The sequence below is a fragment of the Monodelphis domestica genome, chromosome 1 (genome assembly GCF_027887165.1).
Source record: "Monodelphis domestica isolate mMonDom1 chromosome 1, mMonDom1.pri, whole genome shotgun sequence".
NCBI classification, from domain to species: Eukaryota; Metazoa; Chordata; class Mammalia; order Didelphimorphia; family Didelphidae; genus Monodelphis; species Monodelphis domestica.
The window spans coordinates 606,188,464-606,202,678 of NC_077227.1; positions in this window are offsets into that span (position 1 = coordinate 606,188,464).

Below are 14,215 nucleotides of genomic sequence, written 5' to 3' on the forward strand. Positions count from 1 at the left end.
ATGAGCTAAATATCTCAAATTTATTTTAAGGGGTCTTTAGACATGATTTTTAGATTTTTTTTTCAATAACTCTGATCATTTTGCCTGCCTCTAAAAGGAGGTAAGGTCTATTTAAGTAGCTGAAGTGAAATACAATTATAATCCCTACCTCTCACATTTATAAAAATGTGAATGGATGAGACATCACAGTCTTATACCAAAGGAGCTGGGAAGTTGATCCCATGGTACCTCTGGATGGCTCCCAAAAAGGGAGCATCTTTCATTTATAAGTCTTCAGTTTACTTTACCCTTTCATCAGAATTATGTCTAGATTCTTGGTGGCATTTTTAGACCGAACATCAATAGTACAGAGGTTTGGTTTTTTCTAGACCCCTCTGCCACATTTTTGTAATGATGACAGTAATAGATTTTTTAAAAATATCTCAGCCAAAGTTGAAACATTGCTACACCTGAAAATCTTGCGACAAGTATCCATTTTTTCTTGAAATGTCATACAGCAGACTCATGTAAAATATGATAGTGGGTTTGTTTGTTATTGTCATTAAATGGGTTATTATAACTTTGGGGATTTTGATACTTTTTGAATGTTCATTACATGTTGTACTGTTGTTCTTTATAAAGAACAGTTACTGTGTGAAAATAATTTGCTTGTACTCACAGTGGATCATGGCCAGGTTTGAAGATGAAATAGATCTCATTTTTTGGTGAGAAACTTTTGTATCCTACTTTTCCTTAGCTGACACAGTGTGTCAATGATAATAAGTTATACTTTTTATTTTTTAAAACTCTTATTATTATTTTTTCTTACATGTGCAATATACTATTTCAGTTGTTTTATTTTTTTCTCTCCTTTGTATTTGAAGCACATCACCAAGTATTGAGAAGATTTTTCTTGAACTTTTCTTATTTTGCAATAATATAAGTTTAAAATATATTTGCTATAATGTCAATGCATACCCCAAAAGCTTTAGACTATAAAAATGATGCCATTGATTGTTTTAAAAAATTATGGAACTTTGCTTAATCATTCTGTCTGATTCCAGGATGAGAAAATACAAAAGAGCCATTGCACAGTGCCAAAGAAGCACAAAGCTAAACTGCACAGTGCCAATTGAACACAAGGTCAAAGAGACCAACCAATCCTGGTAGGATTGATGAAAATTTTGAGTCAAGACAAGAAGACTTGAACTTGTTTGGGGTTTGAGGTTGCGCCTGTTTAACATGTGTTAAAGGCAGGCCTTCTTTGTTCCACATTCTACCAAGAATCTCACATTTGGCTCCTACCTGGCTCCTATAATCTAGTCCCTTTTATGTCTTTCATGGTGTGGCAAACTTTCTATAGACATGGCTACTGGCTGGGTAAATGCATAATTGCTTAAATCACTTTAATTGGGCCCTGATTCAAGTACCTGTTATTGATTTGTTTTTCCTTTACTTAGAATTTTTATACATAAGACTTTAATAGTCCATATTTCATCTAGAAATCATCTTTTTTAATTTGAAAAATTTTTGTATTTTTTTCATTTCTCTTGCCAATTGATTTATACACCTCATAACGCAGCCATGTATCCCTAAGTGATCCCTGTGTTTTTCAGTCACCCTCTTCAGGGGGGGAATGTATAAATATTATTATTATTTTAATTTTCAAAGTTTAAATTCCTTTTGAGAGTAATTTTAGGTTAAGAAACATGATACCTCTCTGAATCCAGAAAGTGAACTATTTGGAGAAGACACCATGAAGATGCCTCCACAGACCACATGCTGCACCAGAAGATCCAGAGAGAACTTTCGGATGTGGTGATTTGAACTGTGTGGGGTTGAATGTATACTCTTATGCTGAAGGGGACTACCCCCAATTGACTTTTTGTCAATGTGCCTAGCAATCATTGTTTTTGTTCTCCCTTTCCTCTGATCCTCAAATTATTGTAATTTCATAGCTGGTATGTTTACAAGACCCATTGGAGAGACTAGTCTTCCATAGGTGTCAGGGGGAATTTATAAATGGAGATTTTGAACCCTACACTTCATTCCCCAGAAGTCTTTGGTATTTCCCAGAATTCCCTATAATCTTTTTTACCTTTCCACATTGGCGAGATCATGTTATTGGTATTTAACTGGCAGTAACGCCTCCGGTGTCCTCTCTCCTTGCATCAGCATTCATGGTGGTAAGGCAGGGAAAGTTTGAAAATGGCTAATGAGCCATGGGCACATGGTTTTAATTTTGTATCCTCTTTATTACTTGATTTCTAATGATCCTTAATAAACCACATAAAATATAATAATTTTATTTTTAGAAATATAAATATAATTTTATACCTACCTCTCTTTTGATTAGCCAGAGAGATGACATTATTTTTCTCTCTGTCAGGAATTTTTCTTCTTTTGTAATTTTTGTAATAATATTTATATATGCATATATATGTATTTCTTCTACAACAGAACTAATATGGAAATATTTTGTATAATAGCACAAATTTAATCTTCATCATATTGCTTACAGTCTCAGGGAGAGGGAAGGGAAGAAAGGAAAGAAAATTTGGAATTCAAACTATTAAATAATGAATGGTAAGGATTACTTTTATACTTAAGTGTAAATAAAATATTACTGAAGAGTAATATTGATAATTCAATTTTTGAAAACTTTGTAAACCTTAAAAAAACCTTTAGATGGAGACTTAAGGTTTGCCAAGGTACATTGAAAAAATATTTTAGTTAATCTTTAAAACACGCTTGTGCTACATATGCAATTATGATTTTCATTTTACAGATAAGCAAGTGAGACTCAAAGAAAGTTTAAGGTATTCAGGGTGATATAGGTAGTAAAAGTCTGAGCTAGTGTTCACACTGAGATATTTCTGAGTTCAAGTTCAACGTGATATATGCTACTCTTTCCATATTCTTTACTAAAAGTGTCAGTGGCCAGCTGTGTTTTGAATGGAGCCATCATAAATTCCAGTGGAATTCTATTTACTAAGCTACATGGTTCTGATATTCTCCTTGTCCTGGCGATATGGAGAAGTTGGTAAATGTTCCTTTTTTATTTCTTTTTTGCCTGATTGTATTATCATGCAGAGTTGTTCATTTCCTTATGAGGAGCATTCAAAAAAGGACACAAAAATGAAAAACGCTTATAGTCTCATGAGGAAGAGTGACTTTTTCCTGACACAATGTGTATTTTTACCTAAGAGGCCCAAAATGAAATGACATCAATATATTATTGAATATATTTCACCATAATAATTTTCCTTTTTATCATGAACTTTAACATACATCATCAAACATAAGCATTGTTTGAGACAATGACCTTCTGTTATTCACAGTTGGGTTTTTTAAAGTGTATATTGAAAAATTAAATATAATATGCTCTGCTTCTCTGTGTCTCCTTCTGAACTTCTTGTTCTATTCTGAGCATTTTTGAACATTTTCACTGATATCTTTTAATACATTTTTTCACCACTGTTCCTACTCAGTCATTCCCTCTGCCCAAGAAAGTCTTCTCTCATAACACACAATTATAGCCTAGTAAAACAAATAAACATATAAGCAATATCTGAAAATATATGTCTTGTGCTACATTTATGGTCCATTACCCTTTCCTAGAAGTGGAAATGAATGATGACTTCAGGAACCTTAACAAACTGATCATTTAATAAATCAGAATTTTTAAGTCTTTCAAAATTATTTTCTTTTACATTGCTGGTCATTTTGTAAATTGTTCCCTGATTTTGTTCACTTTACTCTGTGTCAGTTAATATAAATGTTCATAGCATACTCTCCAGTGAGCTAATCATTCTGACAGTAGCAATGGTGAGTGTATTGGCATAATGTTTAAAGCCAAATTGTCCCAAATAAACAATTTTTCAGGGGTGGGTTGCCAATTTTATTCTTAAATCATATAGGGATGTATCATTTTCCAGAGAAATTAACAAACTTCAACTAGTTATGATGTCCAAACTAAATACCCTTTGTCAAGAATGTAGGTATAATTTTCTCATCGGAAAATATGTAGTTCTCATTAATCATTAGAACAAAAAAAATCCTCTCATCTGATTCTCTCGTCCTAATAGATCTAATGTTTAGGCTGGAGAAACACACCCAATATCTCATCAGTTAAATTAGGTGTTTCCATGTTTTCAGAGAATTAGAGGTGGAAGGTACCACCAATAATCACCTAGTATAACCAATCATTTTTTAGATGAAGGAACAAAACCAAAATATTCAGTGTTTTATCTGTTACACAGGTTTGTGTGAAGCAAAACTGGATATGAAACTCAAGTTCACCCATTCTAAATCCAGGATCTTCTCTATAGTAATTTCCTTAGACCAGATGACATTTCAAGTCTGAATCCTATGATCTAATGCACAAATGAAAAGATTTTGATTTACATTCTGAAACCAGGAGAGACTTAGGAGAAGCAAAAAAGGAACTTGATGGACATTGATCAGTCTCTTCCATTCATGGAGAGTAAATGAAGAATTGATATGTGAACTTCCCCAAGAGTAGATGGGCTCTTTCCTAAGGAGTCTTCAAATAGAAGTTGGATGACCATTTATTGTGGATATTTTGGGGATTGCCTTAATTTACAAATTGGATTAGATGTTTAGTGAGTTCCCACCCAACTCATATTCTATACTTTTGCCACTACTCATGATTCTTATCTAACTTACCAATGATTGATGTAGTCATAGAAGTCTGGACTCTGTTCACCCTAGAACAACTAAGGTGTAAGGGAAACAGCTTTTGGTTCTCCTGTACATAAAATCACTCAAGTTTCAATGTTCTCAAGCTGCTCAGAGCATTCTATTTGTCAGAGCTGACCAGCTCCTTGTTGAACACGTTCCACATCAATACAAAGGGGACCCTGGGTCTCTAGTCACAGACTGGCACCATCCTTTACTTTAAAATGAATAAGTTGTTAAGAAATAGTTCACATAGAAATAATTACAATTTGGCATTAAATGATTTCTTTAAAAAACAATAACTTTGAAAATCTTTTATTAAGTTATTGAGTTTTCAGTGAGTACGAGCTTTGCTTCCCCACCTCAGACAAATCTAAACAAACCATTACTGGGCTCCATCTGCACCAGGTATATTAGAAATAGAGGCCCTGATATACGGAGTAGGAAAAGATTATCACAATTCAGCCTTTGCTTAAGTACATCCTAGCCTCTCATTTCCTAGAGATCTTACAGAAAAGACCCAATTAAGGTCAAAGCTAGACAGATATCAAATGTGTTTTAGTGAGTCAGTCAATAAATATTTATTAAGTGCCTACTCTGTGCTATGCACTGTGCTAAGTGCTGGAGAGACAGAAAAGAAAATGAAAATTTTTGCCTCTCAAGGAACTAGAAGGAAACATTTAAAAGGAAGCAATAAAATGGAGGGATGGACAATACTTAGCAGTTTGCCTTAGTTACAGGGGTTGCCTCAGGGAAGAAGCTTGGTAGAAGATGTAGGATCACATCTGTAAAACTCCACTTTTACAGTCTATTTTATAAAAGTGGGAAGCAGAAAACAGTGTCAGAGCTGAGGGAAAATCTCTGAGGTAGGGATTTAGTGTTCCTGATTTTGTGGCTAGTACACAATTTTGCTTGCATTAGATTCTGGAGAAGTAGACAATGACCTTCACTACAGCTTAATGGCTCTCTAAGGACTAAGGCTATCATTTTAAGTCTAGTTTACAAGAGACTTCTGTTGCAACATTTCCCAACCAATATTCCCAATTCTAAATCTCTGATTCTAAGATTCTGTGATTTCATGGTAGATAATGAATCCTGAATAGGCAGATCTTCAAGTCCAAGTTACCACACCATTATTTGTGCTGTTCTTTGCCCAGATTCCTATTTGAGAAAGAATGGATATAACAGTAAAACCCCATCATCCAGGCCATTCAGAAGCATAACCGATAGAATTGCCAGCCTCACTGATATATACACATTTCTCTATCTCACATTTACTATATGTATAGTGCCACAAAGCTATCTGGAACCTATACTTTACATGTAGTGGATCCTTTCCTTTATTGTTTCCTTGCTTATAGTCTGTGTATTTTCTTGGTATCTGAGGCACAGTTTACAAACATAGACCTTACATAGCATGATAAAAATGCTGGACCTTATTAAATATGGAAGACAATTCAAATCTCACTTAAAAAACTTAGGAGCTCAATGACTTTGGGCAAATCCTCTCCTTGGAAAGGTTCCTCATCTGAAAAATGGGCATCACAATTCTTGTAGTACTGTATTCCTTAGTTATTGTGAATTTAAAATGAGACAATACAAAGTACTAAATAAGTATCAGTTGTGAACCTTGGATCCCATCAAGAACTTTCTCAGTGCCACCTCTTTAAAAAGGACTTTACTGAATTCTCCAGTTGTTTATTGCCCCTATTTTGTTTTTACTTTATTTTTATGTTGTATTTGTCCACATTGTAATTTACCTATCTAGGACCTCCTAATGTATTTTATGATCCTTGAGTTCTAGTAATTATCTTACTTTTGCCTTTGTATTCCCAACTACACTATCTGGCACATAGTATGGACCTAGTATACACTTGGTTTATTTCAGTTAAGTCCCTGTCAGAGTTTCTGTTTCATGGATGCCTTTAGTGAAGCCATGGACCCTTTCTCAGACTGTTTTAAATGTTTAAAATAAAATATATAGGATTACAAATGAAACCAACTATATTTAACTGTATCTATCATCTATATATCTATTTTTAAAGGCAAATTCATGGATTTCAGATAAAGGAACACTGACTTAGGTATCATCATGTTTTTTGGCTTGCTTGAATGCCTGACTTTCAATTTAGTCCTCTGCTTACTCCTTTTATCTTTTGATTCACTGATTTCTGATTTTTAATAGAACCACCCTTGGGCTCTTCCTCTTAGGTATATTGACCCATTTTGCAGTTTAGCAAGGAAACTTGCTTTTTATTCTTGCTAAATTCTGATAGATTTATCTTTCCCTACTCCTGGAGCTAGACGGCATATTGATCACTTTACTAGCTATGGAAAGAAAGTCTGACATTCAGCAAATGTATTAGATTATTTTTATAAAAATATAAGCTCCTTAGCTTATAAGTATTGTTTCATTATTTATTCTTTTACAAAAGGTATTAGGGGGCAGCTGGGTATCTCAGTAGATTTAGAGCCAGGACTAGAGAATGGAGCTCCTGGGTTCAAAACTGGCTTCTGACACTTCCCAGCTTTGTGACCCTGGGCAAGTCACTTTACACCCATTGCTTAGCCCTTATCATTCTTCTGCCTTGGAGTTGATATTGATTCCAAGACAGAAGGTAAGGGTTTAAAAAAAAAGGTATTAAAATAAGATAGATACTGAAAAATATTTATTGAGTAGCTGATTGATTTTCTTTTATTCTCTGACTCATTTATCATCATCTCAAGGTTCAGAGTTCATATATCATTTAAAAATGTAATTGTACAATGGACATCAGTGACCATCTGATCCAAAACTATCATTTAATAAAGAAACTGAGTCCAAAATAAGTTATTTAATTTGCCCATAGTTATACAAAGAATAAGTTCCATAGGAAATCCTAATTTAATTGTTCTCAGTCCTTTAAAAATCTGGGTGTATTTTGTTTATTTGTTTTTGCTATAGATAGGTTCTTAATGAGAATGCTTTATAATAAGAGCTGATGATGTGTTAACTATTTCCTCAACTGCATCTTTTTTTTCTGGAGCATTTGCCATGGGACAGATAGAATTAACCCCAGGGCTCAATGTTATCAACCTTCATTCCAAGGCTTCAAAGATATCACACACTTAGAGGTAGAAAATTCTATCTAGTCTACCTCTTTAATTTTACAAATGAGAAACTGAGGCACAGAATAGATAAATAACATGCACAGTAATGGCATTTGAATCAAGGTTCTCTGAATCAATGCTCTTTCAACTGTACCACAATGAATCATTTGTTTGGCTATCTTTTTGTGGCTGTTGCTTTGCTTTTTTTTTTCCTTCCTAAGAACTTTTAGTAAGAGTTAAGTTATTTTTTCTATGCCTACTTGGTTCTCCTGAACTAGAATATTAAGGAGATGGATTTTTTCTCCTTTTAAATCCATTCTGTTAACATAAACAAAGAAAAAATAATTTGCTGACCTCACATGATTTCAGAAAACTACACGTTACCTCTTCCACCTTGAGATCATCAATGAGAATGTGATAATTTTAAGGAAGTTACAAACACAACAAGAAGTCATTCTCTATACCATTATCCCTGGTCTATCATTACTTGAGTCAGTTGAATATTAACATTCAGTATGAAACCTTTTTAAAGGCCAAGACAATGTCTGGTCTTGACCTTCACCAAGAATATAGAATGTGCCAAATCTTGAGACTTGTCCCAAGACAACAAAGACACTATTTTCTAACCCTTTTCATTCATGTTATCACATAATATTCAATTTGGTAAGTTAGTTCTTTGGAAGATGCTCCTGGCCACTATTGTCAAATTTAAAGGGATTCCATTATATGGTTTGGAGATTCATTGCTTTTAAAGAGAGATCGCTCCCAGAACATCAAACCCAGGAAAGGCTTGGAAAGAACATAATGCAAAGAAATGGACAAAACTTAATAGCTAGAGAGAACACCTGAGCCAGAATGATGACAGCTATGAATCCTCTGAGAGCAAATGTCTGAGGAGGATTGGAAAACAGCCTCAAAATGCATCTCCCCTGACATGCAATATTTTTCAGTTGTAAAAATTCATTACAAAAACAAATCTCTGAGCCACTTGGCAGGCAAACAAACATTTTTTGCCCAGTGGTTGGACTTCCAAATCAGAGCCCAGCAATTGTAGGACACAACAGAGCTATAAGGCTTAGAATCTTACACAACACAGAGGAGAGAAATCATATACACTGAACCTGACTTTGGAAAGCACTCTGTTGTTGTGTTAATGAAATTATTTCAATGAAAAGTCATCCACTGTGAAGAACAGGAGTGAACCCTGCTCCAGAGAATGCTGATCCTTTGTTTGTTTGTTTGTTTGTTTGCTTTCCCATGTTAGGATTGTTATAATTAACTTTAATGATAAGCACTGGAGCATTACTCCTGTGAAGAACAGAGAAGAGACTTCAGTCCCAGTTGAGAGGACTTAACTTCCACATAAAATAAATTCCAGGCTTACTTGCCTTCTGAAAAGGTCATGCTTAAACACAGACATTGAGAGAAATTTGAAGAATGATTTTAAACAATTTGCTAGATCAGTATTGAGCAGCATTGGCTTAGAGTGGGAAGTCTCATTTCCTGTAGCACTGGAGGAAAGTGGCCATTCCCATGTCTGTGAGCAAGAGGCCAGTGGATAATATGAATTATGGAAATAATCTCATAGCTCTATAATCTTATGATTTAGCAACAATTGGTAGTTCTAATTCACTGTTGCTTTTAATTCTACTGCTGAATAATTGCAAAATCTCAGTAATTTTGGTAGCCATTCATTTGGAATTAGTGGAAATTCAGAAAAATGATGTATAATCCCTTTGAAGAAAATGGTTCAAAATAAAAGAAGTAACTGGAAACCCTGTATGTTGTTGACATTTTATCATGAAATGGAGGTCTATTTTGAATTGGATTTTCCCTTTGCACAACTTATTTTTCCCTATTATTATTGATTTGTGGATTAAAGTGCAGAGCTGTACTTGAAAACACTTCAAAGATCTCTAATTTCATCTGTATGGCTACTCCCTTCACTGACATAGGTACATAATCAATGTGTGGTCAAATATCAATTCTAACTTTGTAATGTCTTCTGGATGCTCCTTTTCCTCCTCTGACACTGCCATTACAATCATTATTGGATTCTTGGTCTTCCTGCCACAAATCTCCTGCCATAAATAATAATAGAGTTATAGGTATCCTCCACCCAACTGAGAAAATGATCTTCCTAAAGCAGAGATCTAACCATCTCACCCTCCACTCCCACTCCCCTTATTCAATAAACTCCAATGGTTCTATATTACTTCTAGAATAAAAGAAAAATCCTTTGTTTGATATTCAAAATCAATCACAATCTAGACTCTCCTACCCTTCTACTCTACATTTAATCTTACCTCCACTTACTTTGCAATCCTGCAATGCTGGCCACCTTCATGTTCCTTGCATAGGATATTTCATCTCCACATTCTGAGACTTTTCACTTACTGTCATCTTTGCTTGGAATGCTCTCCTTCTTCATCTATGCCTTCTGGCTTCTACCAAGTCCCAGGTAAAATCTTACCTTCCATAGGGACCCTTTCCCAATCACCCTAGATGTTGGTGCTTTACCTGTCTTTTGTGTGTGTGTGTGTGTATGTATCTGTTTTCATGTTATTTCCCTTGTTAGACTCTGAGTCCCTTGAAAGCATGGATTGTCTTTAGCCTTTCTTTTAATCCCCAGTTTGAATTTCCACATTTAGCATACAATAGGTGCTTAAAATTGTTTATTGACTGAATCCTTTAGCCTAGAGATTTCAGAAGCTAGGAGGAAAATGGTAGAGAACAGAAAATTCCTAGATCCAGAGTACCTGACATCTTGATACTTGGACTTAATTAAGCCCTGAAAGGCAATGATGGAGGCAAATATACTCCCAACCATTAGGTATCTATAGAGAAGACATTCTTCAGCCAGCTTTCTCCAGGTGTGTTGAGAAGTTTCAGATCCCAGTTTCTGGGTCAGGAGAGGAGGATGTTCTTAGGTTTTATTAGAACAGAATATAGTCTTCTAGAGAGAGAAAGGGAACTCTTGAGCCATACCAAACTTGGGACTGCTTTCAAAGCAACTACAAATTTGAGGGTTTCTGGCTATGGGCTTCTATAAAAGCAGAAAGTCTTATAAAAGGTTGGTCTCATAGTAGAATAAGACTGTCATTTAGGTAAACCCTCAAAGCCAAAGGAATAGAATGACTGTATAAACCATGACTAGAGGGGGGAAAAGACTTAGACCCTGACCTCCACCCCAACTATGAGATATTTGAGAATAATAGCTTCAAGTTCATTTATTTCCCTTTTGTTGGGAGTCAGTCTTCAGGGTAGTGTCACAACTTTGCATGCCTGCATGGGTCTCTGGGATAGTTTGTAAGTGGTTTTTGTTGAGAGGTGGCCTGTTTTTTAACTCCAAGAATGTTTCCATTTCAAGAGACCTCAAGCCCTCAAGGTAATAACATAAGACTAGCTGTCCTTATGCATTTCTAGAATGAATGAGGGACTTGCTGGAATATCAGGACATTTCCTTGATATAAAACCAAGTTAATTGCCTTCTGGGGAAGAATCTAAACCACAGGATTTGAGGTCTGTAGGACACAACAAAAAGGAAGGACTTACCACAGGATTAAAATTCTATTGTTTATATGCTTTTAGGAGTCTTTTATGTGTTACCCCCATTTTCTCTTTAGTGGAATAAAGACTGTCCTGTGCCCAATACATGTATAATTATATTGAGTATTCATATAGGAGTTACCCACATATATGAAGGTCTACACATGAGTTATATACTGAGGTTTCTCAGAGTAACTTTGTATATGTATAACATTAGCCAAAGAGAGACAGATTGGGGTGCCTATTTCTATGATCATGTATACCTAGAGCTTACACTAGAGTGAAGTAATATTATGGAGATCCATGGGTCATGTATCACTTCCAATGAGATGCCTTTCCTGAATCTCCCAACTGTTAATTCCATTTCCTTCTTGAAATTACTTCATAGTAATCTGTACATAATTCATATTTACTCTTTTTTTGGGGTGAATGTGTAATATTGCCCCAGTAGACTGTGAACTCCTTGGGAAGAGAGACTGTATGATTTTTTTCTCTGCACTGAAATACCTAATGAGTACCTAGTCCATAATAGGGATCTAACAAATGTTTATTGACTGGAAAAGAAGGGAATAGTTTCATTTGTGGAATAGAATGTAGTAGAAAGAATGTATAATTTAGAAGTAAGCAATAATTTAGAGTCCCAATGTTGCCCTCTCTCCAACAATAGCTATATGAGATAAAGCAAATTACCTAACCCCTCTAGAATTTTGTATTCTCAACTATAGAAAAAGGTGAGGGTGTCTTCTGATTTGAAATCATCTTAAGGTTTCCAGGGGACTGTAACAAAATACCACACTTGCCCTATTATCTATAAAGCTCAATTTCCTTTTTTCAACATAGTGTTTCCAGAGATTTTATCTTAGTTACTTGATCAAGGTGCCTGGAAGCATGGCTTGATTTGATATACTCAAATACCAATTTAAATCAATTCTTTAGTGCTCTGTCTTTCAGGATATCCAAAACAAGTCTGACAAAGTTTGCATCAGTCTATTTGTAAATATTCATTTCTCAGATTTTTCAATGTTATAAGTAGTTTCAGCCTCTGCTCAACACAGTGAATATATTATTTATCTATGAGAAATATGCTACTATGTCTTCAGTGCACAGATGTTGGGCTTTATAATGTGTTCCTACCATACTTCAAAGCACACTGAATGAGGGATGGGAGAATTGCATTGGGCTGAAATAAGAACCCATTTTCACTTTGTGAATTCAGAGCACCAACCCCATCACAATTCTTTGGAGGGACCAAAGTCATTTACTGTTAGAAAAACTCTTCCATTTGGTTGAATTTAAGTGTAAATAAATCAGAAAACTGTTTACTCCATTTCCTTTAAAATACACCAGGGCAAAAATCCAATGCAAAAATTGCTAGGCAAAATGAATTTCTGAAGGAACTTTAAAATGGTTTGAGACATTTATGAACCAAAAAGAATTTACTCATTGCTTCCATATAACACTTTATAAGAAAATGACAGGACAATACAAGGAATTATGAGTGCCCAAAGGATAGGTATGACTTACTCCAGAAAAATGGTTATAATAAAGTTTAAATGCTATAATTCTTTTAACGTTCAATTTTCTACCAAAGTTAAAATTGGGACAAACAAAATTAGAAAAAGGAACAAAAACATATAAACTCATAAAAACTCAGGACCATTATTACTCTTACCTTTATAATGACAAGAAGTGTGATATAACTAAATGAGCACTGGGCTTTGAGACAGAAGACCTATGTTCTAATTGTTGCTTTGTCACTCATGTGTGTAAACATAAGTCATTTAATTTCTATAATTTCCAGTTTTCTCAGATACTTAAGACAAATAAAAACACTTATCCTGCCTATACTACAGTGTTGCTATGAAGATACAATTCATTCAGACAAGTATTTACTAAATAATCATTTGCATATAGAATAGCATGTAAAGTTTTCAGGAAGGCTTAAAGTTTAGAAAAGATTTGAACCTGCCCTCATGGAACTTCTAGCTTAATATTTTACTCTCAAACTTAATTAAGTGATTGTAATACAAAATAATACATCACATGTTCCATAGAGATGTTTTAAAATGCTATGAATGGTTGAAGATGAATATCATTATTGACAGGGAAAATGTCATTGAGGAAGCTGCATTTCATCGGAGACATATGAGTAAAACCAAGGACAATTTTAAGCATGTATGTGAGACAAGAATCTAGTTTAAAATAGAGTATTTGGAATCTGATAGAGAAAGAAAAGGTTAGATAGGAGTTCTAGATGTTCCCTAAATTCCTAGGGCAGCCCGATATGGTGAACAGAGGAGTAGACACTGAATCAGAAAACTTGGATTTGAATCATGTTCTGATTCATGTTAGCTGCTGGTACTAGTCTACAGGCAAGTCAATCAATCTTTCTTAGTCTAATGTTCCTTATTAATAAAATGAGTACAAGGAGTCCTGTAGTACATATTTTCTAGTTGCTCCTGGGGATCCAGTGAGGTAATTTAGGTAGAGTTCTTTAACACCTTAAAATACTTTGTAAATGTCAGTAATCATGTCTGAGACAAATTTGAACATTACTTACTGAATAACTTAAAACAATAGGAAGCCACCGAAGTATTTCTGAGCAGAGTAATGACATGACTAGATTCATGTATTAGGAAGATTACTCTGACAACTACATGAAGACTAAGTTGTCACATCAAAAGAAGAAAAGAGTTGGGGAGATCATTTAAAGGACTGTGAAAATAGTTTATGAAAACTATAAGGATTACCTGCCTGAACAAACAGGTATGCATAACAATAGAGTGGGAATGTGATAGACATTTTTGAAGTAGAATCACTAGTATTTACTAACAAAATATGAGAACTGAAGGAAAAAGGCAAAGTCAAAGATAAGAATTGGTGTGGGAACATTATA